The sequence below is a fragment of the Physeter macrocephalus genome, chromosome 7 (assembly GCF_002837175.3).
Source record: "Physeter macrocephalus isolate SW-GA chromosome 7, ASM283717v5, whole genome shotgun sequence".
NCBI classification, from domain to species: Eukaryota; Metazoa; Chordata; class Mammalia; order Artiodactyla; family Physeteridae; genus Physeter; species Physeter macrocephalus.
Window position 1 is genome coordinate 109,125,452 of NC_041220.1, and position 25,557 is coordinate 109,151,008.

The following is a 25,557-nucleotide window of genomic DNA, read 5'->3' on the forward strand; positions in this document are numbered from 1 at the left end:
CTGGAGAGGGTGTGGAGAAAAGGGAACCTTCATACACTGTTGGTGGGAATGTAAATTTTTACAGCCACTATGGAGAATAGTATGGAGTTTAAGACAGCCTCTTCAGTAAGTGGTGCTGGGAAAACTGGACTGCTACATGTAAAAGGATGAAATTAGAACACTCCCTAACACTGTACACAAAAAGAAACTCAAAGTGTATTAAAGATCTAAATGTAAGGCCAGACACTATCAAACTCTTAGAGGAAAACATAGGCAGAACACTCTATGACATAAATCACAGCAAGTTCCTTTTTCACCCACCTCCTAGAGTAATGGAAATAAAAACAAAAATAAACAAATGGGACCTAGTGAAACTTAAAAGCTTTTGCACAGCAAAGGAAACCATAAACAAGATGAAAAGACAGCCCTCAGAATGGGAGAAAATATTTGCAAAGGAAGCAACTGACAAGGAATTAACCTCCAGTATTTACAAAGCTGCTCATGCAACTGGATACCAAAGAAACACAAACAACCCAATCCAAAAATGGGCGCATATACCTTGAGAAAACCATAATTCAAAAAGAGTCATGTACCACAGTGTTCATTCCACCACATATAAACAATGGAATATTACTCAGCCCTAAAAAGAAACTAAATTGAGTTATTTATAGTGAGGTGGATGGACCTAGAGTCTGTCATACAGAGTGAAGTAAGTCAGAAAGAGAAAAACAAATACTGTATGCTAACTCATATATATGGAATTAAAAAAAAAAAAACCATAATGGTTCTGAAGAAGCTAGGGGCATGACCGGAGTAAAGACACAGATGTAGAGAATGGACTTGAGGACATGGGAAGGGGGAAGGGTAAGCTGGGACGAAGTAAGAGAGTGGCATTTACATATATACACTACCAAATGTAAAATAGATAGCTAGTGGGAAGCAACTGCATAGCACAGGGAAACCAGCTAGGTGCTTTGTGACCACCTAGAGGGGTGGGATAGGGAGGGTGGGAGGCAGATGCAAGAGGGAGGGGATATGGGGATATATGTATACAGATAGCTGATTCACTTTGTTACACGTAAGAAATTAACATGACAATGTAAAGCAATTATACTCCAATAAAGATGTTAAAAAGAAGAAAAAACCTCTTTGAGAACATTAGCTGCTTTCTGAGTCTCTTAAGACTCAAACAAACTAGAAAAGCCACATTTATTTTCTCTTTAACTGCCAATTAGCTTATGATATTTCTATTCCGGTCTTCCCAGTGTCCTGTGAGCTTGACAACTCTGGGCAATGGACCCTAATTAGGACTTCATGAAACTGATTTCTGCATCCATTTAGGATGAAATTTTGACCTGTGTGGGTGTGTGTGTGAACATAAGTTTATTTCTCTTGCATAAAGAGCCAGGAGAGGGATTTTTGAGTCATACAGTGTGTTTTAACTTTATAAGAAACTCCCAACTGTTTTCCAGAGTGACTATGCCTCATGCATATTGTCCTTTACTTGGATTTTTTTCTCTGTGCCAATCATATGCTGGTAACGAGGACCTCACAAGAATACGAGAATTATGATAATGAGGACAATGCTGTCTGCAGGATAGGATTAGAAGGGAAAGCAGCTTTCCAGAGGTGGGTTCCTTGAGCTGCAAGCAGTATAGCAGTGGAAAATATATGCCCCTCATTTCCAGGTTAGTTCAGACTTCAAGCACGGACATAGCCACTGGTTTTTGGCATCCAAAAGAACTCTGCTAAATTTTCTTTTATAATAATAAGTAGCACAAGAATTATTATCAAGTTACGTACATTGGATTTTTTGTGGTGGAAGACTATATTATTTTTTAACTTAACATCTTGAGGCCTGGTTCAAGATCCTGCAATACGCATTTAGCCATAATGAGGGTTTATCTTGGGACTTATTAACTCTAAGTACTCAAAATTCGTAATTATATAAGTATGCTTCATCTATACTAGAGTTCCATTGCATGGAACTCCTTTAACTCGATTTAATGAACATTTACATGATGCTTAACAGTTTCACCCTTCAAAATAGTCATTTTTGTTATTATCTCTTCTTGTAGGAAAAGTAAAATTTTGGCTCAAGGTAACTTCTGCTTGGAAGTCTAGCTGCAGGGGTCTAAGGAGGGCTAAAAGGAGGCCCTGACATATGAGAGCTAAAGTGTCAGTTCACATTGTACTCTCATTTATTTGATCTTTAAGGGGAAAAGAATGATAATGATTTCTGCTAGATCCAACCAAGGTCATCCATGTAAGGCATCAGGTTATGGTCTAAGGCACAAAATCAAGGCCATCCCCATGCTTCAACCCTTTACTCAAAGAAAGCAAGCTTTCTTTACTGCAATTTTCTTAAAATTCTCCATGTTCATTTGGGGGTTCAAATCACCTTGTTCTTGGCTGTGGTGCTGCCTTCCCCTCTTCTCTCTGGCTAATTCCTTATTTACCATGTTTGAGGGCAGAGCCCAAGTTAAGCTTCATGATGAAGCCTTAGCTCCTCTGCAACCTGACCATGTGCTGATTCATATTGTGATCTAACTTTGATTTCTACTTGGTGAGATTAAGATTCTATGTAGTATTGAGCACAAAATAGCTAGTCATTACATATACGTTGAGTTCAAGAAAAAATACCACCTCCAAGACAGTCTTCAGCCCTTCCTCCTTTGCTGAATAACATCAACTTCAAGTTGCAAGCAAACAAACAAACAACAACAAAAGAAAAAGTTGGGGATAGGGTCTATGTCATTTCTACTTTCAAGCTTTGGTGAATGATAAGGGTATTTAAGTTTAACAGCTGTCTATAATTTGACTCATTATACTTCATAAATATCCCTATTGTATCTTTGAATATCTATGATTAGTCTAGAAAAGGTACTGACTAGAAATGAGATAGTATTTGAATCTTTATTCCAACTTCAGGTTTACTATGGCCCCCTTGGCTGCCTAGTTTTTCTCTCTGCCAAAGACTGCTGGTAAACTATTGAATACATCTTTCCCTCAATCTCTTTAGATTTACACTAAGTGAAAAAATGACAAAAAAGTTATTTTCCTTAGCAATTATCTTCTCATCTTAAAATTACAACTTCTGCTTAAGAGGCTGTCATATAATTCTTTCTCTTTTAGTAGAAATTCTTTAGTATATATTTAGTGTAATACTGATCCTAGTGAAATGCAATAAATTAATCTGCAAAGATCATAAAGTCTTAATTCAGTTTGGAGGCATCCTCAGTTAGATGACTTTGATTAATTAGTATCAGCTCATTGGAGTGAGGAGTTCTGGAATTTAATGCTCTGAATTTTACATGCTTATAATTTTGTGAATTTTGAAACACCTATTTTCTCTGAAACTACTTACTCTAACTTTTATTTCAGGTGTTTTTCTGGAGGATAAATTAATTGATATGTTGATAATCTTTGAATATTATTTTCTCCAATAAAACCATTCCCTTGCACTGAAATGTGAGATTGATATTATCATTTTTCCTATTTTAGACATAGATTTCTATCAGAGTTTTCAAAATTTAATGCCCAGATCTCTCAGGAAAGCAAAACAGGAATGGTTGTGTATCAGTTATGATACATTTGGCTTCAAATAACAGAGAACCTGATTAGTAGTGTCTTAAAACATAAGGATCATTTTAAGTCTCTTTAATCAGAAGCTCATACATAGATGCCTAAGGTTAGTTCAAAGGTGTATTTGTCTTTCTCTGTGTGACTTATTTTCACTAAGCGTAATACCCACTAGGTCCATCCACATTGTTAATGGCAGAATTTCATTCTTTTTTAAAGACTGAGTAATATTTCATTGTATACATATATACCACATCTTCTTTATCCATCAGTGCTCAACCTGCTGATGAGCACTCAGGTTGCTTCCATGTCTTGGCTATTGTAAATAATGCTGCTATGAACATTGGGATTCATGTATCTTTTTGAATTAGTGATTTTGTTTTCTTTGGATATATTCCCAGGAGTAGAATTACTGGATCATATGGTAGTTCTATTTTTAGTTTTTGAGGAGCCTCCATACTTTTTTCCATTGCAGCTGCACCAATTTACATCCCCACCAACAGTATACAAGGGTTCCCTTTTCTGTACATCCTCACCAGCATTTATTATTTGTGTTCTTTTTGATGATAGCCGTTCTGACAGGTGGGAGGAGATATCTCATTGTGGTTTTGATTTGCATTTCCCTGATGATTAGTGATGTTGAGCATCTTTTCATGTGCCTGTTGGCCATCTGTATGTCTTCTTCGAAAAAATGTCTATTCAGGTCTTCTGACCACTTTTTAATGATTTGTTTTTGATATTGAGATGTATGAGCTGTTCACATAGCAACCCCTTATCAGTCATATCATCTGCAAAGATTTTCTCCCTTTCCCTAGGTTGTCTTTTCATTGTGTCGGGTTTCCTTTGTGGTGCAAGAGCTTTTAAGTTTAATTAGGTTTCACTTGTTTATTTTTGCTTTTGTTTCCTTTTTTCTTAGGAGACAGATCCAAAAGAATATTGCCGTGATTTATGTCAAAGAGTGTTCTGCCTATGTTTTCTTTTAGGGGTTTTGAACAAAAGATTCAAGCCAGCATTTCATAAAAGAACAGACCTGTATGACCAATACATTTTTTAAAAGGTACTCAACTTCATTGGTCATTACTAAAATACAAATTAAAACAATAAAGGACAGCTAATATGAAAAACAGACAATCCCAAAGTGGTTGAGGATGTGGAGCGAATGGGACTTTTGTAGACTTCCAGTGCGAATATAAATTACTGCAACCACTTTTGAAAACTGTTTGGCAGTACCTACTAAAGCTGAACTTGCATATGGCCTACAACTTTATGATCAAGGTACCTAGAGACAAATATAAGAATATTTCTTACATTCTTACTCTTTGTAATGTCTCAACACTGGAAATACCCCAATGTTCAACCATAGAACGATGGAGTACTACATATACAGCATTAACCAATTTCAAATCTCATGCAGCAAAAGAAGGTCAGCGGTTGCTTTCAAATGTTACTTAAAGTCTTGAATCCACTGTTGGGTTTTATTTTTGGTGGTGAGCTATTGGACTTGACATAGTCTTATAACATAAAATAGACCGCCTTCTATCATCATATAGTTCGTCATATGTTATATGTTGGAGATGGTGTGAAGGAGAATAATTTAGGGGAAAATGCTCAACATCTGACACATGTTTGGTTTAAGTGTTATATGTAAATCCATAGAGACAGTCATGTTCATGATAAAATTAATTTCCTTATTAACAAATTTTGTTAAATACATATTATGATCATTTCTCAATAATGTGAAATGCATAGCATTTGCAGCTCAAAAGAGTGAGGCAAGTTAAATCGTCTTTCAGCTTTTTAAAACTGTGTGTTAATTTGCTTCACTCTTGTGATCCCAAGCATCTATATAAATTTTCAATGTGGCACTACAGCACTATGACTTTTGTATATTTCTACACAATTGTACTGAGGCTTAAACATAGTTTGAGAGACATGATTTAAAATAAACAAGATTACAGTTCAGTCAAATAAAGTGTAAAGGGAGCACTGCCTCTCTTACATGCTTCTTATTTACAACTTACTTGTTTTGCTATAATTTGAAGAATAGATTTTAACTAGAAGCTAAGGAAGTTATAAAATTTCTATTCAATCCTCTTTAAAAAACTGTCTAAAAAAACTGTCTAGTAATTGAGTAATCTGAGTGAATTAGAATTTTGTAATTCTGATTTTACTGCCTTCTTCTGTATGTTGTCTCAAGATTTGTTAGAAGCTGACTGAAGCAGACCATGTCTGTTTCATAACGGTTTTTCTTATTATGTAGGTCCTACATTATAGGAATTGTTTAGAAACATAAAACTCCTGATATCTAATTTAATTCCCAGGAACCCCCTGTGAAACAGTTATTATTCACATTCTACAGAAGAAAACTAAGATTCAGAAGGATCACACAGCTAGTGGGTTTGGAACAATGGCCTGTATTAAGCCAAACTTTATGCTTTAACAACTGCTTTCCTTTGCTTCCTTCATTTGTTCTTTTAACCATTATCCATTAATTTCCCATTATGTATCAGGCAGGGCCCTGGATACTGAGATTACGCTGGTAAATAAACCAGTCAAGGTACTTGCTCTCATCAGCTTCCAATCTGGTACAGGAGACAGATATCAAGTAAATGAGCAAATAAATAAACAAGAAAGATATCAGATAGTAGATGTATGAAGGAAATTAAAATAAGGTGATATGGTGGAGACTGAGAGATCAGGGAATATATCTAAGAAGAAATGTTTTAACTGAGATCTGATTGACAATAATTAGCCAGCCATGACAAGATCAGAAGGAAACTCTTTCCAGGCAGAAAGAACAACTAATTTTATTTATTTATTTATTTATTTATTTAGGCTGCGTTGGGTCTTTGTTGCTGCACGCGGGCTTTCTCTAGTTGCGGCGGGTGGGGGCTACTCTTTGTTGCGGTGTGCAGGCTTCTCATTGTGGTGACTTCTATTGTTGTGGAGCATGGGCTCTAGGCGCAGTGGCTTCAGTAGTTGCGGCACATGGGCTCAGCAGTTGTGGCTCATGGGCTTTAGGGCACAGACTCAGTAGTTGTGGCGCACGGGCTTAGTTGCTCCGCAGCATGTGGGATCTTCCTGGACCAGGGCTGGAACCCATGCCCCCTGCATTGGCAGGCAGATTCTTAACCACTGCGCCACCAGGGGAGCCCAGAACAACCAATTTAAAAGCCCCAAAGCAAGAATTCTAGGGAGAGATGAAGAATTTAGTTCTGTGGTTGAAAGAGAGTGGGTGATGCATAGCATAAGACAAGATGAATCAAGGAGGCAAGCAGAATCAAATTATTTAAGACTTTGTAAGCCAGGAAAAGAATTTATATTTTGTTTTAAGTGTGATGGAAAGCTACTAGAATTTTTTTTAACTGTCTATTGTGTGAATAATGAATTTTTCATAGTAAGAGTAAAGGCTAAGAGTCCAGATAGGGGGTCACTGTGGTGATATAGGTGAGAAATAATATTAGCTAAATATAGGAGGTAATGCAGATGGAAAGAAACAGACAGTTTTGGGTTACATTTTTGAGGCAGAGTTGACAGGACTTTCAAACTGATTAAATGTGGGTAAGAGGGAAAGAAAAGAGTAAAAGATAGCTTATTGACTTAAGCAACTTATTGGATGGTAGCACTATATGTTGAAATGTAGATCAGAAAGAGTTAGTTTCAGGGGTGTTATGATGACTGCCTATTCATCCTGTGGCTGAAGGAGAGATCCTATGCCCTAAATCATAGAAGGTGGTCAAATATACAACACTGACACTAGACAGATGAGATCGACAATTTATTAGTCATGTATTCTCACAGGCCAAGGGAAGAGGATAGCGCATGCCATGCCAGGCCTAACAGGTGTTTCAGTCAGGGGCACAGTGAACCAGAAGGGGCTGTGGAAGGCAGGTCTTGTAGTAACGGGAGGGTCAATTGCCCCCTGGTTTGTGCAATAGGATATGATTGCTTGCTTAAATAATTTCATGGGTTGGCAGCCAGGTGAATTTGTTAGCTTGAGGACCAGGTTGCGGCAGCTAGTTCAGCTGATAGGGAACTAGTCAGGTGGGAAACATTTTCCACTGGGTAGGAGCATTTCTGGCAAGAGCAGGGAACTCAGAGCTAGACCTTTGGGCCCTGTGAAGCTCAAAGATGTCAAGGCAGCACTTGAAATGTTAGATCTTATAATACAACAGGAAAGTCAAGTTCCCTTTGATCATATTATTTTTAAGATGCTTGTGTGAAGATTCCATCAAAGTGTAGATGGCAAATTGTATATACACATCTAGAACTATGAGAGGTCAAAGTTGGAAGTAATGATTTAGGAGATATGGGTTTTTAAAGTGATGGGTCTGGATGGGAGAGTATATTGATGGGGAAGAGAAAGGGGCCCAGGACTTAGTTTTGGATACATTTCCACACTGAGAGAAGGAGCGTCAAGTAGACTAGGAAGAATAGCTGGTGAGATAGGAAGAAAACCAGGAGGCTGAAGTTTCTTGATCCAAGAGAAGCATTCCAAGAAGGAAGGGATCTCTGTGACAAACGCTCCTGAGTTGTCTTGTTTGTAGTGAGGTTATCATGTTTTAAATCCAGTGATTACTTATCGTACAAGACAACTCAGGAGCGTTTGTCACAGAGAGCTCTTCCTTCTTGGAATATGACGAGAGTCTCTGTGGAGTTGTGGGAAATAGAGAGGACATTGGATATTCTTTGTTGGTCCTCATTTAGAGTTTAGTGAAACTGGTAGTGTCTACTGTTCTCTGGCCTCTAGTTATTGTTTAATGTTGACAACAACAACAAATTCCCTGGGGAATCTAAGGCACACAGATACAGTAGATAAGCATGGAGTTTCCTTCCGTAGGAAGTTAGTCTCATCTCTCTTTCAGAGATCGATGTAAGAATTTGTGGGTTGGGTCTTATCTTATAAGGTAAGTACTTATCACATGAGAAGTCACAACAGGCAGAGGTATAGCAGCCAGCACATGGCCTTGCTTTCCTTTCATGTCATACTCCCTCAATGTTTACTCTGGAGCCTTGATAACCTTCTTTTAGTTTCACAAGCAAGACAAGTTCCTGCTTCAGAGTGTTTGTATACACTTTTTTCTCTGCTTGAAAAAAGAATCCCCCATTTTTTTCTAGATAATCTCGACAGGATCACCTTAGGCTTCTGTTTAAATGTCTTCTTTTTGGGAATCCTCCCGCCGCTCTCAAATGAAGTTTCTCTGCTATGCACTCTCACTGTGAATTTTTCCTTCACAACTCTTCCATGGTAATAATTAAATGCATATCCATGTAATTATTTGAGTACTATCTCCTCCACTTGACTCTAAGTTCTATGATGTCCTAGTCTCTGTTTTGTTCTTAATGATATTTCAAGTGCTTGGCACGAGTGCTGGTATAATGTGAATGAAAAATAAGTATTTTGATTATTGTCTTCTCAGTCTTAAGTGGAAATGGAAGAGATTCATTCAACAGTAAGGGAAAGGACAAAACCCATTCTAAATATTTTTTTCATTTCACTTTATGCCTAGGATAGCTTTTTAAAAAATTGAAGTATAATTTACAACGTTGTGTTAGTTTCAAGTATACAGCAAAGTGATTCAGTTGTGTGTATATATCTATTCTTTTTCAGATTCTATTCCATTATATATTATTACAAGACATTGAGTATAGTTCCCTGTGCTATACAGTAGGTCCTTGTTGTTTGTCTACTTTATATATAGTAGTGTATATATGTTAATCCCAAACTCCTAATTTTAGGATAGCTTACTGGAATAATTTTATTGAAAATACTAATATGTACTGCTGAACTTCTGTGTTGAACTTCACCCTTTAAAAAAATCTATTTAAAGTTTGAACTGTAATATTGAATTAAAAAATAATAATTCCAAGGAAGACTACCCTAGTTAATATAGTTCTTTATCAAAGTTATTTTATCTGTCTATCTATCTCCCATCTCTCTATCTTTGTAGCTATTTTTATATTGCATCTATCTGCTAAATATTAATGAATGACAAATATAGGGAAATTTTATTGGTGATGGAATAGTGCCTCAGAATTATTTCTTTTGTTATTCCATGGACATGAGTATTAGTAATCTACTCTTGAGCAGTAGAAAAGGTTCTGAGGACGGGCACTTTGACCCTGGGTCCATTACCTTTACTCCATACATGGTCCTCACTCGAAATTTAACTCATTCTGAACTTGATGTCATTCCATTCTTGATCTTGTACCTTTATTGCCTCCACCTTAAGCCCTTTATCTCTTTATTCATACCTGACTCTCATCTTTTCCTTCATTTCATCCCTGACCTTAAGCAGTTAGTCTCAGACATGGAGTAAGCCCATCTGTTTTAGATATTAAATGGCAATAAAAGAAAGCTGAATATTTTATATTAAAGTCTTCCTGAAACAAAAATGATTGTGTTAATGTTGTTGGGTTAAAATAAAATGTTATGTATCCAATAGCTCCAACAGCTTGTACAAATAGTGTAAAATAATTAAAACTTTTTTCATTACTTGTATTGATTTAGGAAATACACTGCACACTGAGTTTGATCTGAAATGTTACAGACAGGAAATGCCTTGATCATTTGTAATCAGATTAGTGTCCATTCTTATGACTTTGATGCATGGTTGGAAGAACCTAAGGAGGATGTGAGGAGGGTGCTTTGTGTGAATCTAAATTGATGTTATAAAAGGTAACTGGCTCTGCCTGGCAGAAGTAATTTATTATTTGACATTGTCAAGCGTCAAGATAATTTTAGTGTTGCCTAATGATGTACCATTAGCTTTTTTTACTTTTAAATTTGAAAATAATTTAGCAGTTAGTAGGGGAAAATGTGGATTTTTTAGGTCTCCTTGGCCCTTACACTCTGTTCTCTATGCATGACTTTTTCTTCTCTTTGGAAAAGAGATTTATCCTTCGGGATTCAGTTCAAGCCTCACTTCTCCTGTGAAAGTTATTCTCTATACATCTCTTTTTTCCTCCCAATTTTCCCTGGCAGACAGAGGTGCTCTCCCCAGTCTGTTCCCAAGGCACCTTATACATATGTTCTTTAATCATTTGCTATATTGTAGTGAAATTATTTGTTCACAAATGTAACTGGGGCTCAGCATTTTGAGGATTCAACAAGATAGGTTCAAAAGAATAGATGCTATATTCATCAGCAGTGCCTTAGTCATAGATAAGAATTGTCCAAGGAAAAACATATAGAGAAAACTAATAAAAGAAAATGACTATATTATAACCCTTGTCCAGATTCCATGCTCAATCAGTTTCCTGAATAATTGTTTTTCCATGTAGGAAGGTAATATGCTAGTTAGCCAATATTATGATATCTTCTCCAGTTGCCTGTGAGATTTACTAATATTACTTAACTAATCTGATTTAGAGTCAACTCTGGGACACCACAGGCTTAGAATAAGAACCAGGACTGACATTTATTCCTTGCAATAACTAGACCTCAGAAGATGTCTCTCCATCTAACAGGTCAGGATGTTCTCTGAAAATACTACATGTTTTGGTGTGTGGTGGTAGTAGTTCATCTACTTCGAAACCACCAAATGCAATGTATATCCACACTTTAAAGATTACAATATCAGAATGTGTCAGGATTGTTTGTTTCCTAAGATTGTATCAGCATCAGAGACAGACATACATAGCCTTTACTGTACCAGGTTTATGTGGCTGGATCTCACAAACTACTAGTCAAAGGTGTAGGTAGCTTCTGGAGTCAAATTCCCTGGGCTCAAAGCTTACTTTCACCAACAGCAAGCTGTGTAATTTGGGGAAGATTGCTTAAATATCTGTGTTTTAATTTCTTTACTAAATTAATAAATAAATATGGGAATAATATGCTACTTCATAAGGCTGTATAAAAAATTAATAAGCTATGCATGATTTAAAAATACAGTCTAAGTGCTTAAATTGATAATAGAGCGTGAAGCTGATTGAAGATGATGAATATTATTTGCTGAAATAAATGTGTTAACTTTAAAACATTTTTTACTAAATTGAACACGATTTTCTCTTGCCTTCACACAAATGTTTTCTGTTGAAAACAGACAAAATAAACTGAGTAATTTCTAAGTCTACATGGCAAGGAAATCCTTATGTCCTTGGTATAATATTATGGACTATTGTGAATGTTCTATACCCTAATAGTCTGTATACACTCACATTTTCTGAAGATGATCAAAATGATAAAATGAAAGATTATGGTTGTCTCAACTCTACTCTGAACAATGAAATTTCGTATGATCACTGAGGAGTATTAGCAAAGCAATTATATAATGTTTAGATAATTTTTAGCTGCTTTCACCTCTATCCAGACAGGGATATCTTTAATAGTCTGCTCGTCTGTTATCATATGAGGTAGGTGGACTACATTTTATACTTGACCATGATCTTCATGGACTCTGACAGGCATAAAAGTGAAATGGGTGATTCATGTTTGCTGGAGTTCCTTTGATTCCTGAGAGAAATCACGAGGTGAAATCTAAGAGAAGTTAAGTCATAGAGAGGAAGCAGCTATCTCTTTGAACTTGAGATGGGGTGATGGGTTTTTCAGCCTGAAGAGAACAGCTAGCATGTGTACTTTAGTTGTCATACTCAGAGTCAAAAGAACTTTCAAAGCTGTTGCTTGATTTTGGCTCACTATGAATCTGGAGCTCCAAGTCTGAAAGAAGGTTTCCCATAATACAAGGACAAAGAAGGATACTTCCTATAAAATCCTTCTTGTATTCATACTTACAAAACCTAAAAACAAAACTTTCTGAAATATTTAAATCTTCTATATTAAAAGTTTTATTCTTCAACATTTAGACAAGGTGTTAAAATATTTGTTAATAACCTAAGAAAGTACAGTACCTTTCAGTATGTAAACATAAGTGATCGAATTGCAGAACAGAATATTAAAGGAAAACTTCTGCATAGTTGGTGAAAAATAAGTATAATTATTAATTATTTTGTACGCTTATACTCTTAAGGAGTATTTTTACTTATTTTGTGTTTTAACATCCATAGTCAATAGTAAAGGAAACTAACAATATCTCATTTTTCCATTTGATTCTATACATATGTTTGTGATACATGTGTTTTCAGATGACAGCCATTAAAATCAGATACTGAAATACTCCACTGCCAGGAACACACAATACTTTTCCTCTAGAAATTCATTGCAAGAACCAGTGCCTGCTCCGTGCTTCCATTCTTCCCTTTTTTGAATTTAAGTTTGTAGTTATATTTATTCTGTCCCTTCTCCACCACTGTGTGTTGGATGTGGGGTGGGACAAATGGCTGGTCATTTTAGATTGTGGATCACAGTACCAGGAATAACCCCATGCAGGTCAGATGAAGAGGGCTACACACCACCTGGATATCCTGATCTTTGAGCTGGATGCAGTAACTGGGTGCCATTTCGTGATGTCGGCAATGGAGTGTGTGGGGAGTACATTCCGTGTTGAGCACAAATAGTGCTCATAGACATTTAGTGGTCAGATGGGTCATCTGTGTCAGAGGCTAGATTTCCATCAAAGAGTTATGCTATCCTCCCATAGTGCAAAGCTGTTGCTGAGGCGTAGCTGCCTAGCCAAGGTCAATATTTCTCTAGCTCCCTTGCATTTAGGTGGTACCATGTATCTAGCTCTTTCCTGTGGAATATAATTGGGAATCAGACATACCCAAACTTGTTTCCCTCATTCTTTGATTCAAGATAACACACTGACTTTGGAAGCTGAGTTTTGAAGATACCAGTGCCACAGAGGGAAAGAGCTCAGTTCATTGACTCAGCCTGGAGGAGAACCACATCTTCTAAAGTAGGAATTCTATCTTTAAACTTCGTGTGAAAAATAAACTGTTTAAAGATATTATACATTTTTGATATCATACATTTAATTGATCATTACATAAACAAATGCAAATATGTGTTTGATATTTAGAAGTCAAATTCTTCAAATAAATACATTATTTAACTTTTATTTTTTAGTGACTTTGAGTTGACTGTTTGTGAGGACTATTTTCAATTTTTGTCATTAAATGTATAGCACATCTGATTTTTAAAACTATCGTTCACTCTTAAATTGAGGTAGTTAAGCTACCAACTTTAGCAAATTCGTCACAAATCTATGTTTTCTATACTATCACCTTGTTCTTTACATTTTAGAGGACTAAGAAACCATTCGTCCCTCATGTTCTTTCTAAAGCTTTTGAGTTTGCAGACAACTATCTCCTTGCCATTTCCACTATTAGTATTGCAGACCCCAGCTTGGGATAGTGTAAAGGTAGGATAAAAGCAGAGCACTGACTTGCCCAGGGGTGGTACAGGATGTCTGGGTGGAGGAGATGCAACGTGAAAGGATGAAGTGGGATGAGATGGAATTCCTATGCAGCAGCAGGGTCTACTTTGGTGAGTAGGGAGATAAATTTCACAAGTTTTTGGAGCACATTAGCCTAAATGACCATTCTTAAGTAAAGAAACAATGTTATTCTGACCTCTACTTTCAAGGCCTTGAAATGAAAGGGTAAAGATTACTGGCTGGGAAGTTATGTTCTTCTTCTCATGCCTTTATTGTGTATGCAGAAAAAGTTTAATTTCAGTCAAATCCCTTCATTCCTTAGTAAGTATCTGTATTTGTCAAGATTTGCATTTTAGCAACAATTCTTTGAATATATGAAATATTTTTAAGCATGCAAAATTGTCTTTGAGATGCCTGGATTCTTTCCCTAATACCCAACATTTTTGAGTCAGTTTCTCTTGCTTACAACCCTCATACTGCTTTTCACTGATCCAAGGTCCCCACTGGACCCCCACTAGGTCTGTTGCACTTGGTTTCAACTTGCCTAATTCAGGTTCTCAGTATCTTCTTGGGTGCTCAGCATTTGTTGCTATCATCAGTGCATAATTTGAGATCAGTTCATTCATCTGAACATCTTGCAAACGATGTCTCCACCCCACTGCACTTGTGTATCTAAGTCTTCTTTTTTTTTTTTGGCTGTGCTGTGTGGCTTGTGGGATCTTAGTTCCCCGACCAAGGCTCAAACCCGTGCCCCCTGCAGTGGAAGCGAGGAGTCCTAACCGCTGGACCGCCAGGGAATTCCCAAGTATCTAAGTCTTAATGGTGCTCTGCTAAAAAAAAGGGCCATGTACTTTTGGGGTCTGCCTTTAAGGAACACAAAGCTGAGGTTTTGCATGTTTTAGTGCTTTCCTTAACCTAGTGCATAAGCACATGCTCAGGGGTTGAATCCATTTAAAATGCATTCATCCTCTCAGGCTAACTAGGACTTCCCACACAGATCCACTCTTAGGGTATGTGGAGGTTGGAGGAAGAGGAACCCAACAATTGAGACCTCTGGTACAGTGGACCATTCTAATATAGAACATAGGACAATATTCTGATGCCTTTTGATTCATGCACTAGAATCCTTTTCTACATCCTTTCCAATACATTTTAGAATGAACTGTGGGCATCTTGTTATAAACCGAAAAGAACATTTCATTGGTAATAAAACATAAAGTTAATTAAAAGAGGTCTTCATCTCATCCTGCTGAAATCTCAGACCAGGCAGAGGTTCAAGTTCTTTAGGAGGAGATTGGGCCATTCATCACTGTTTGGCTTGTCAGAGTCACAGGAGTTCCTTTGCAATTTATACAGTGACTTTATAATGCGACATTATATCTAGACAGTAATTATGTCAATTTCCCCTAATTGTGATATCATTTGACTATCAAAAGCCAAATATTCTAACCTTTAAAAACCTGTAGCAATTGTTTTTGAAGTTTGCAAAGCATGGTAACAATAACCTTGAAAAAATAGAGACATTTCCTGTGAATTCAGTTAAAATAGAAAGTTTCACTCTTTTCCTCAGTATAATACTCTTAAAATTTTTATTACTTGTGCCGTGTATGCTTATAAGGGAAAATATGGTTAACCCAGAACAATATAACAAAAATTGTAAGCTGTGCTTCTAGTAACCAAGAACATCTACATAATATTTACGTATATTTTATTTACTCAAGGCACTTATAACAGACATCTGCTGTTCTTATTGAACGCCTGTCTATGTTTGGGGAATTTCCACCTTATGAAGCAGATCCTGCCTCCTATTTTAGAAGCACAAAATCCATTACTCATTTTCAGCTGGCCTTGGAGTTAAGGGCAAGCACATAGCCTAGGCTACACCAATCTAATGCAGCCATCCTGGGCTTTGGATTGAAAGCTATTGAAGCAAAGCAGCAGAGATACAGGAGAACCCGTTCTAATGAGGGTGGTACCTCAGTGACACCAACATCCAATTTCCGAGACTGAAGCAGCAGTAGTACTAGCGGCAGCACCGGGTGCCTGGTTTTGGTGATGAAAGTTTTGCAAGTAACAGTGATTGTGCCCAGCAGTTCTGGTGGCAGTGTGGCTACTTTAATGGCTCTGGGATGCTATTTTATATATTGCCAGTGACTACACGGCCCCAGGCTTGTTCTTCCAGCTCTCAAAAGAGAGTTTGTGGGTTACCTAATATGTTTTATAAAATTCGTTTTGACGAAGATTACCTGAGTTAGTTTCTATTGCTTGCAACTAAAGACACTGAATCAGTGGATTATTCTTTTTCTATACATATTTATTGGAGTATAATTGCTTCCGATTACTCTTTATTATATGATTGGAATCGTATTTCAACATGATCCTGAGTCTGGGGTAAATTCCACCTATGGGCTAGGATTTTTTGAAGGAAATTCTTATGTTCAAGTTCAGAGTCTTTTGGGTTCCTGGACCCATTTCCCATGTGTGTGTGTTGGTGGGGGCTGGGTGGGGGTGGGGACTTTCCACATAACACCAAGCAATTCTCAGACACCAGGAGGGTATCTGAGAATTCAACTTAATTCAACTCCGTCCTGACACTGTCTACCCAAAGATAACATCAGATTCCACAGGTAAAGGGATCAGTTCTAAAAGACTGATCTCCCTGACCTGAGCACACGCTTCAGCTTCACCCGCCAGCCGCAAGCCCAGAACGTTACTTGTGCTTCTGATCCACTGGCTACACCCTGGAGGTTCCAGCAACCCCCTGCAACTCAGGATGCCAATCACAAGTCCAAGTTGTTTCCTGTCCTTCTAACTGACTAGCTATAAATGAGAAGTTCCCATTACCTCCTCCTTTGGTTTTGATTAATTTGCTTGAGCAGCTCACAGAACTCAGAGAAACATTTTACTTACTAGGTCCCCAGTTTATTATAAAAGGATATAACTTAGGAACAGCCAGATGAAAGAGATGTGTACGGAATGTATGGAGAAAGGGCAGGGAGCTTCCATGTTCTCTCCAGGTACTACTCTCCCAGCACCTCCACATGTTCACCAACCAGAAGCTCCTTTTGGGCTTTTTATGGAGAATTCATTACATAAGCATGATTGATTAAATCTTTGGCTATTGGCAATTGATTCAACCTCCAGCCATTCCCCACTCCCAGGAGATCAGGAGGTGGGACTCAAAGTTCCAATGCTTTTATTACCTGGTTAGTTCTGGCAACCAGCTCCCATCCTTAGGTGGGGTCAAAAGATAGCTCATTAACATAACAAAATAACTTTTTTCAGTCTCATCACTTTGGAAATTCCAAGGGTTTTAGGAGCTCTGTGCCAGAAATGGGAATGAAGACCAGATATTTATTTATTATAAATCAAAATATCACACAGGGTTATGGCCATAAGAAGAGCAAACATTATAAAAAAGTCAGTTGCATTTGTAAAAGAAGAACCAATCCTTCCACTGTTTTGTAAGTTGCCTGTTAAGACCTGTTCAATCAACTGTTTTTGTGGCTGATTTGATGGATTTTTAAGGACTCTTTTAATTATATAGGTATTGATTTTCCCATTAGACTTTTTGTCCATAAAATCCCTATCCTTTTTAATTTTTAAAACAGTTTTATTGTTGCATAATTTATACCTATTTAAAGTGTACAATCCATTGCTTTTTAGTATATTTACAGAATTGTGTGACCAACACAATAACCTAATTTTAGAACATTCTCATCATTCCCAAAAGAAACCTGTACCCATTAGCAATCACTACCCATTTCCATCCCTTCCTCTCCCATTTAGCACTAGGCAACCAGGCAACAGACAATCTACTTTCTTGCTCTATAGATTTATCTATTCTGTTCATTTCATATAACTAGAATTATACAATATGTAGTGTTTTGTGACTGGCTTTTTTCACTTAGCATAATGATTTTGAGGTTCATCCCTGTTTGTAGCACAAATCAGTATTTCATTTCATTTTATAGATTACCAAATAATATTTGACTTTATTGAAATACCATGTTTTGTTTATTTATTAATCGGCCAGAAGGCATTTGGGTTGTTTCCACTTTTTGATTATTATGAATAATGCTGCTATGAATATCTATATACAGGTTTTGTGGAGACATATGTTTTCATTTCTCTTGGGTAGATACCTAGAAGTGGAATGGCTAGAATACCATATTTGGGTATTTACCATACCTAAATATGGTAACTCTATATTTAACATTTTGAGGAATTGCCATAATGTCTTCCACCACAGATGCACCATTTTACTCTCAATTCAATTTCAGTTTATCCACATTCTTGCCAAAGTGTGCTGTTGTCTATCTTTTTGATTGTTTCCATTGATGGAAGAAATTTTCGCATATTGAGGTATGGGGAAGTCATTCTGGCTTATACATGATATGGCTTGAACTTTATGCTAACTAGGACAGCCTATCTTATGGCTTGTCAAACGTGCATTGTACATCTGCTTTAACCATTAAAGAAAAGAATGCATTAAAAAATCTCTATGGTTCAGACATTCAAAATGGAGCTGGGTGGCCATTGTGGATGTGGTTGCAGACACATTCTTGCATCACTGAGAACTTGAATTTTCTGAACTGTATCAAACTCAAGGACACTACCAGCCATTTTCAAAAAATATCTGCTAGCAGCTGCCAGCTGCAACGTTATGGTCTTAAGCTTTCCCCCTGTAACTGTGTAACTATTTTGGACCACAACCAGTACCTGCTTAACAAGCACCCTTACTTCTTGCCAGCTCCAATCCTAATTCTTAACAAACAATTTATGTAACTTTGAATTTTTTGCTTATCTAAGCCTCCCCTATTTGGTAGTATGGCAGAACACCATTCAAGTGCTTATTGGCTTGAATAAAACTCTTCTATTCCTATTATAGATTGTTTATTATTTGCATCTACACCATTCTAGTGGATGTGAAGTGGTAACTCATTGTGGTTTTGATTTGCATTTCGCTAATGATTAATGATTTTGAACATCTTTTCATACACTTTTTGCCCACTTTTATATCTTTTTTTTGGAAATGTCTATTCAAACCCTTTATCCATTTATAAACTGGGTTGTCTTTTTGTTGAGCTGTAAGAGTTCTTTATATATTCTGGATATTAAACCCTTATCAGACGTATGATTTGCACATATTTCCCCCATTCTATAAGTTGTCTTTTCACTTTCTTTTTTTTATATTTGAATTTTGTTATTATTTTATACAGCAGGTTCTTATTAGTTATCTATTTTATACATATTACTGTCTATATGTCAATCCCAATCTCCCAATTCATCCCACCACCACCACCCCCACCACCCCCCACTTTCTCCCCTTGGTGTCCACACGTTTGTGCTCTACATCTGTGTCTCTATTTCTGCCTTGCAAACCGATTCATCTGTACCATTTTTCTAGATTCCACATATATGCGTTAATATATGATATTTGTTTTTCTCTTTCTGACTTACTTCACTCTGTGTGACAATCTCTAGGTGTCTTTTCACTTTCTTGATAATGTCCTTCGATGTACAAAAGTATTTAATTTTGCTGAAGTTCATTTTATCTGTTTTGTTCCTTTGTTGCTCATGTGTTTGGTGTCATATCTAAGAAATCTTTGCTAATTCCAGTGTTATGAAGATTTACCTCTATGTTTTCTTCTAAGAGTTTTATCCTTTTAGTGCTTATATTTGGGTTACTGATACATTTTGATTTAATTTTTGTGTATGATGTTTGGTAAGGGTTCAACTTCATTCTTTTGCACGTGGAAATCCAGTTCTCCCAGCTCTATTTGTTAAAAAGGCTATTCTTTCCTCCTTGAATTGTCTTAACATTCTTGTCAAAAATCAACTGGCCATAGATGTATGAGTTTATTTCTGGACTTTTAGTTCTATCCCATTGGTCCGAGAAGATGTCTATTCTTAGGGCAGTACCACACTTTTTTGGTGACTATAGACTTGCACTAAGTTTTGAAGTTGGGAAGTGCGAGTGGGGCCCTCCAACTTTGTTCTTCTTTTTCAAGATTGTTTCATCAATGTGAGTCCCCTGCAATTCCAAATGGATTTGAGGACTGACTTTGTCATTTCTGCAAAAGAAGGCTGTTTATAATTTTGTTGAGAATTGCATTGACTCTTCATATTGCTTTGGCTGTATTATGTTAATATTATGTTTTTCAAGCCATGAACATAGAACGTCTTTTCATTTATTTGTTTGCTTTTAACTTCTTTCAGCAATGCGTTGTAGTTTTCAGCGTACAAAGTTTTCACTTTCTTCATTAATATGCTGTTGGATTCAGTTTGCTAGGATTTTGTGTCTATAATCGTAATGTACATTAGTCTGTAATTTTCTTGTGGTGTCTTTTCTGGCTTTGATATCAGCTTAATGCTGGCCTCATAGGATGAGCTAAGAAATAGTCCTTCCTTTTCTATTTTTTGTAAGAGTTTAAGATAAAATGCTATTATTCTTTAAATACTTGGTAGAGTTTACCAGTGAGGCCGTCTGGTCCTAGTCTTTTCTTTGTTGAATTTTTTGTTTGTTTTTTAACTGATTCTATCTTTTTGTTTGTTATAGGTATGTTGAGATTTTCTGTTTATTCTCGAATAATTTTAGGTAATTTGTGTACTTCTGGGAACTTTTCATTTTAACTAGATTATCAGATTTGTTGATGTGCAATTAATTGTTCATAGTGTTCTCTTATAATCCTTTTTATTTCTGTAAGGTCAGTAGTTATGTCCCTGCCTTCATTCTAATCTTACTTATTTACATCGTCTCTCTTTTTTCCTTGATGGTCTAGCTAAAAGTTTGTCAAATTTATTGAATATTTCAAACAACAAACTTTTGGTTTTGTTGATTCTCTCTGTTGTTTCTCTATTCTCCATTTCATTTATTTCCACTCTAATCTTTATCATTTCTTTCCTCTTGGTAGTTTTGGGTTTAGTTTGCTCTTATTTTTCTAGTTCCTCAATGTGTAAATTTGGGTAATTCATTTGAAATATTTCCTCTTTTTTTTTTTTTTTTTTTGTGGTACGTGGGCCTCTCACTGTTGTGGCCTCTCCCGTTGCGGAACACAGGCTCCGGACGCGCAGGCTCAGCGGCCATGGCTCATGGGCCCAGCCGCTCCGCGGCATGTGGGATCTTCCCGGACTGGGGCACGAACCTGTGTCCCCTGCATTGGCAGGCGGACTCTCAACCACTGCTCCACCAGGGAAGCCCTCCTCTTTTCTAATGTAGGCATTTACAGCTATAAATTTCCCTCTGAGTACTGCCTTCACTGTAGCCCATAAGTTTTGAAATTTGTTTTTGTTTTCATTCATCTCAGATATTTTCTAATTTCCCTTGTGATTTCTTCTTAATCTTTTGGTTGTTTAAGAACATGTTGTTTAATTTTCACATATACGTGAATTTTCCAGTTTTCCTTCTGTTGTTGATTTCCAGCTTCATTCCATTAAGGTTGGAGAAGATGATTTGTATGAGTTCAGTCCTTTTAAATTTTGAGACTTATTTTGTGGTATAATTTATGGCCTTTCCTGGAGAATGTTCTGTGTCAACTTGAGAAGAATATCTATTCTACTGCTGTTGGGTGGAGGGTTCTGTACATGTATGTTAGGTCTAGTTGGTTTATAGTGTTTTTCAAGTTCTCTATTTCTTTATTGATTATCTGTCTAGATATTCTGTTTATTATTGAAAGTAGGGTATTGAAGTATCCAACTATTGCTATAGAACTGCTTATTTCTCCCTTCATTTCTGTCAGTTTTTAATTCATATATTTTCGGGCTTTGTTTTTAGTTGCTTATATGTTTATAATTCTTATATCTTCTTGATGAGTTGAGCCTTTTATCAATATATAAAATCCTTCTTTGTCTCTTGTAACAATTTTTGACATAAAGTCTATTTTGGTTATTACATACATGAAAGATATTTTTCCATATTGAGTCATTTCTTGTTTTCAAAATTTTCTATCTGTGGCTTTCAATATTTTAACTTTGCGGTGTCTGCATGTGGATTTTCTTTTGTTTGTACTACTTGCAGTTCACTGATCTCTAATTAATTTATTTTTCAATAAATTATTAAATAAATTTGGGAAGTTTTAAATCATTATTTCTTCAAAAATATTTTTTGGACCTATTTCTTTCTCTTCTCTCCTTCTGGTACTCCCATAATGTGTATGTAGGTGTGCTTCATGTTATCTCACTTTTTTTCTGCGTCTTTATTTTTCTTCACTTTATTTGTTTCTATGTTCTTTGGGTTACTTAATCCCTATTGCACTCAGTAAGTTCACTAATTCTGTGTTCTGCCAGCTCAAACATACTGCTGACCCTTCTAGTTAATTTTTCATTTTGTTTATTATACTTTTTAACTACTGAATTTCTATTTGGTTCATAATTTTTATTTCTTTATTGATTTTACCTATTTTTGCTCTTCCTGTCATAATCATCATTACTTGTTCAATATATTATAATCCTCAGAATATTTGGGATTTTCTCTTTTGACAGTGCACATTCTTTCTAGTGAAAGGCCACAGGTCCTCTGGGGGAAAGCCTTGAAGGAATACTTACAATGTATACTTGTGGTTGTGTTGCAAGTTTCTTCCTCAAGGGAAACTGTCTTCCTCTTTCAATGAACTATGAACATAACCGATGTTGTAATTCTGCAACCCACACAGTTAAATTTTAGGAGTAATTTTTAGTCATTTCTGCTCTGTGGTTGCCTAAAATAAGAGGTTATTTTAGGGCCCTCTTATAAGACTAATGGTCTTCCAGTAATTACTTGTGATAAAAGTTTAAAGGCCTAAGCTCGTCGTTTTCACTGTGTATGTTTTCTAGTGTAGATATTATTAGAAATACTACTACCTCCCCTCCTCAGTCATTGTAATTAATCATCCCGCAATAAATAAGTATAGCTGCCATTCAACTTCCCAAAGTCTAGCCTTCAGTAGGCCTTTCATCCCAAGTAACCAAAGGTGATAATTTAATCACGATGACATTGCATGCCATTGATTATTAATGCCCAATTTTCCATTGACTGGGGGTTCAGATGGTATTCGAGATCAATGACATAATTAAACTAAACCAGAATCCAAGAAGTCCAGTAAGGAAAAGGTAAATCACATTAGCTATTTCAAGTAGAGATTTTGGTTCCATAGATGTTAGAAGTCTGAAAGAGCAAAAAGCAGGTCTTGATACAATGCAGAAATTCATACTTGCTGAGGAATCTTGGGATACAAAAAAGTAAGAGGAGATATTGCTAGACTCTGAGAACTCAGAAGAGGGACCTCAGTGGGCTGGTGCTTGGGACTCTGTGAAAATGTCATAGACCTTCTGGTGAGGGAATGTGGTGTGGTTGGTATCTTATCATTAAAGGGGCACAGTACAGTTGCTACTGTTATCTTGGAGGGTGCATGGAAAGCTACTGCTGGGGGTGTTGAAGAAGGTAGAGGTTTGCTTCTGCTGGAATACCACTGACCAGAATTTCCCTCCTTCTACACTCTGAGTTCCTTCTAATGACTCCCATTACAGAACCTAACAGAAAATCAGACAATAAGGGAGTCTGGAGAGTGTATTTTACAAAATACCAGCCCTGGCATCACAGTGAAGAGTGTACACAGGGGGCTTGATGGTATGAGACAGTAGGAAAATGTCATCTGACATACTCTGACATTGAGAAATGATGGCTTTATGAAGAACTTCAATCTCCACTATACCTTGCATCAAAACTTTTTAATTCACTCATTCATTTAATGATTATTTAATGAGCCCATTCCCTAGTAGAGCTTGTACATCTATTCAGGGGAGTAGATACTAAATATAATGAATAAGTTATATGGTATTCTAAAAAATCATTAATGCTGTGAAAAAATAAAGAGCAAGATGGAAAATTGGGAGGAGTAGTTTGGGGTGGGGGTAAGGATTTGCTATTTTAAATAAAGTAATCAGTATTAGCCTCACTGGGCAAAGATTTGAAGAAAATGATGGAGTTTGTCATGCAGTTATCTTGGTGGACAACATTCTAGACAAAAGGGATAGCCAGTTCCAGAGTCCTGAGGTTGTAGCATTCTTGGCACATGCTAAGAAAGAAGTCGATGTAGATGGATCCGTGGATCTCAGTGAGCATGGAAGAGAAAAGCAGAAAACCTAAGGGCCACATCGCTAGGCCATTGTAAGGATTTTGGCTTTTATTCTGAGTGAAATGGGAAGCCACGTGAGGGTTTTAAGCAGAGGTGAGAGATGATGTGATGCAGTTTTAAAAGAATCTTTCTGGTTGCTTTCTTGAGAATAAACTTTAAGGAGAGCATGGGGTGGAGGCTATTGCAATAATCCAGGCAGGAAATGATGGCAACTTGGACCATGTTTGTAGCAGTTGATATAGTGTGAGTCAGTAGAACATTGGATATCTTTTAAGAGTTTAGAGGATTTCCCAATGCTTTAGATGGGTGGTGGACTGGTGAAGATCCCTTGCTCTTTTCTCTCCTTCCTGCTTCTTCAGTGAGTTGGTAGGATAGGTTAGGGAATGCTTGTATCTAAATGGGGTTGAGGGACTGAATCAAATAAGATGTCCTTGCAGCTGGCGGAAATGGAGAGTCAGTGTGGGTCATTGCTGCCACCTGACCTGGAATTGTCCCTGAGCACTCTTCCTCAGAGCATGGGGGAGGAGGCCCTGAGAGAGCAGTCAGTGAATGCTGCCAAGGAAACCAGAAAGAAAAATTTCTGCTTTTCCTCCGTCATCTATTATCTTCTGAAGTTCAACATTTTTATTCTTCAACCTAAAATGGCTGCACCTTTCCTAAGAAGTGAGTTTAGTTTCACATGTCTGAAGCTACTCCTTCTCTTAATTGGCCATTTCTAACCCTTCACCTGTATAGCTTTCCCTGTTCAGGGCCCATGGCCAGATGGCAAATTTCCAGAACACTTATGTAATCCCTGAGATCTTGTGGGGACTCTGAAAACAGCCCAGGGCTCAGGGATAGGAGACTATAGGCTCCTTATACCCTCAAAGAGCTTTGGATGGGGACAGAATCATATGGGCAACAAGGGTTTCTTTAATCCCCCCATGCACACAAGGATACTAGTGATGTTTTTGAACATTTATGTAATGTTTGGCTCTGCCTTATTCATGCAGTAGCACATTCAATCCTCACATTAGCACTTTGAAGAAATTATTATTTTCTCTTTTTTATTGATGAGTTAAATGAAGCTCAGTGCAGAGAATCTCTTGCCCCAGGTCCCCCAGCTAGCAGATGGTGGGGCTTGGCTTTAAACTGGAGTCTGTCAGTTGTTATAGCTCTGATGCCATGGCTCTAAGATGCTCTGCTCTATACTCAGCTACATGCCCTTTTCAGTCTGTGTTCCAGTTAACCTGCTCCTGCTTACTACTCAGAGTATTCTTCTGCAGTTTGATACCTTTGCTCCGCATAGATGCTTTTTCCGAATCAAGGTAATTTAGGAAAACTAGACATTTTTATGAAGAAAAATAAAGGAGGAAGCACAATATAGTTTTGAGGGATGGTTAGGTGAGTGTGTTTAGACAAGGTAGGACTTTCCGTAACATATGTTTTGCTAACCAGTAGGAAAATATTGACTGCTTTTATTTTTAATGCTTTTAAAGGAAAATAAAAAAGAAATCAAATCTGTTACATATTACCACGTATACAAAGGGTAATGAATGTATTAAATCTACTCAGTATAATTATCACAACTTGAAAATACTTTATTCACTAGCTACAAACATTAT

General features: G+C 36.9%; 1 long non-coding RNA gene across 2 annotated transcripts in view; it reads left to right on the plus strand.

The window, feature by feature from the left end:
• Positions 1 to 25,557, plus strand: part of LOC112063779 (uncharacterized) — a 485,693-nt gene that overhangs the window by 238,348 nt on the left and 221,788 nt on the right. Inside the window, exon 4 of one of the 2 annotated variants that reach the window (XR_002891168.2) lies at positions 13,256 to 13,358. The exons of the other annotated variant lie outside the window; for it this stretch is intronic. This is a non-coding gene — a long non-coding RNA (uncharacterized lncRNA). The remainder of the gene's footprint in view (positions 1 to 13,255; positions 13,359 to 25,557) is intronic. 2 annotated transcript variants of the gene reach the window in all.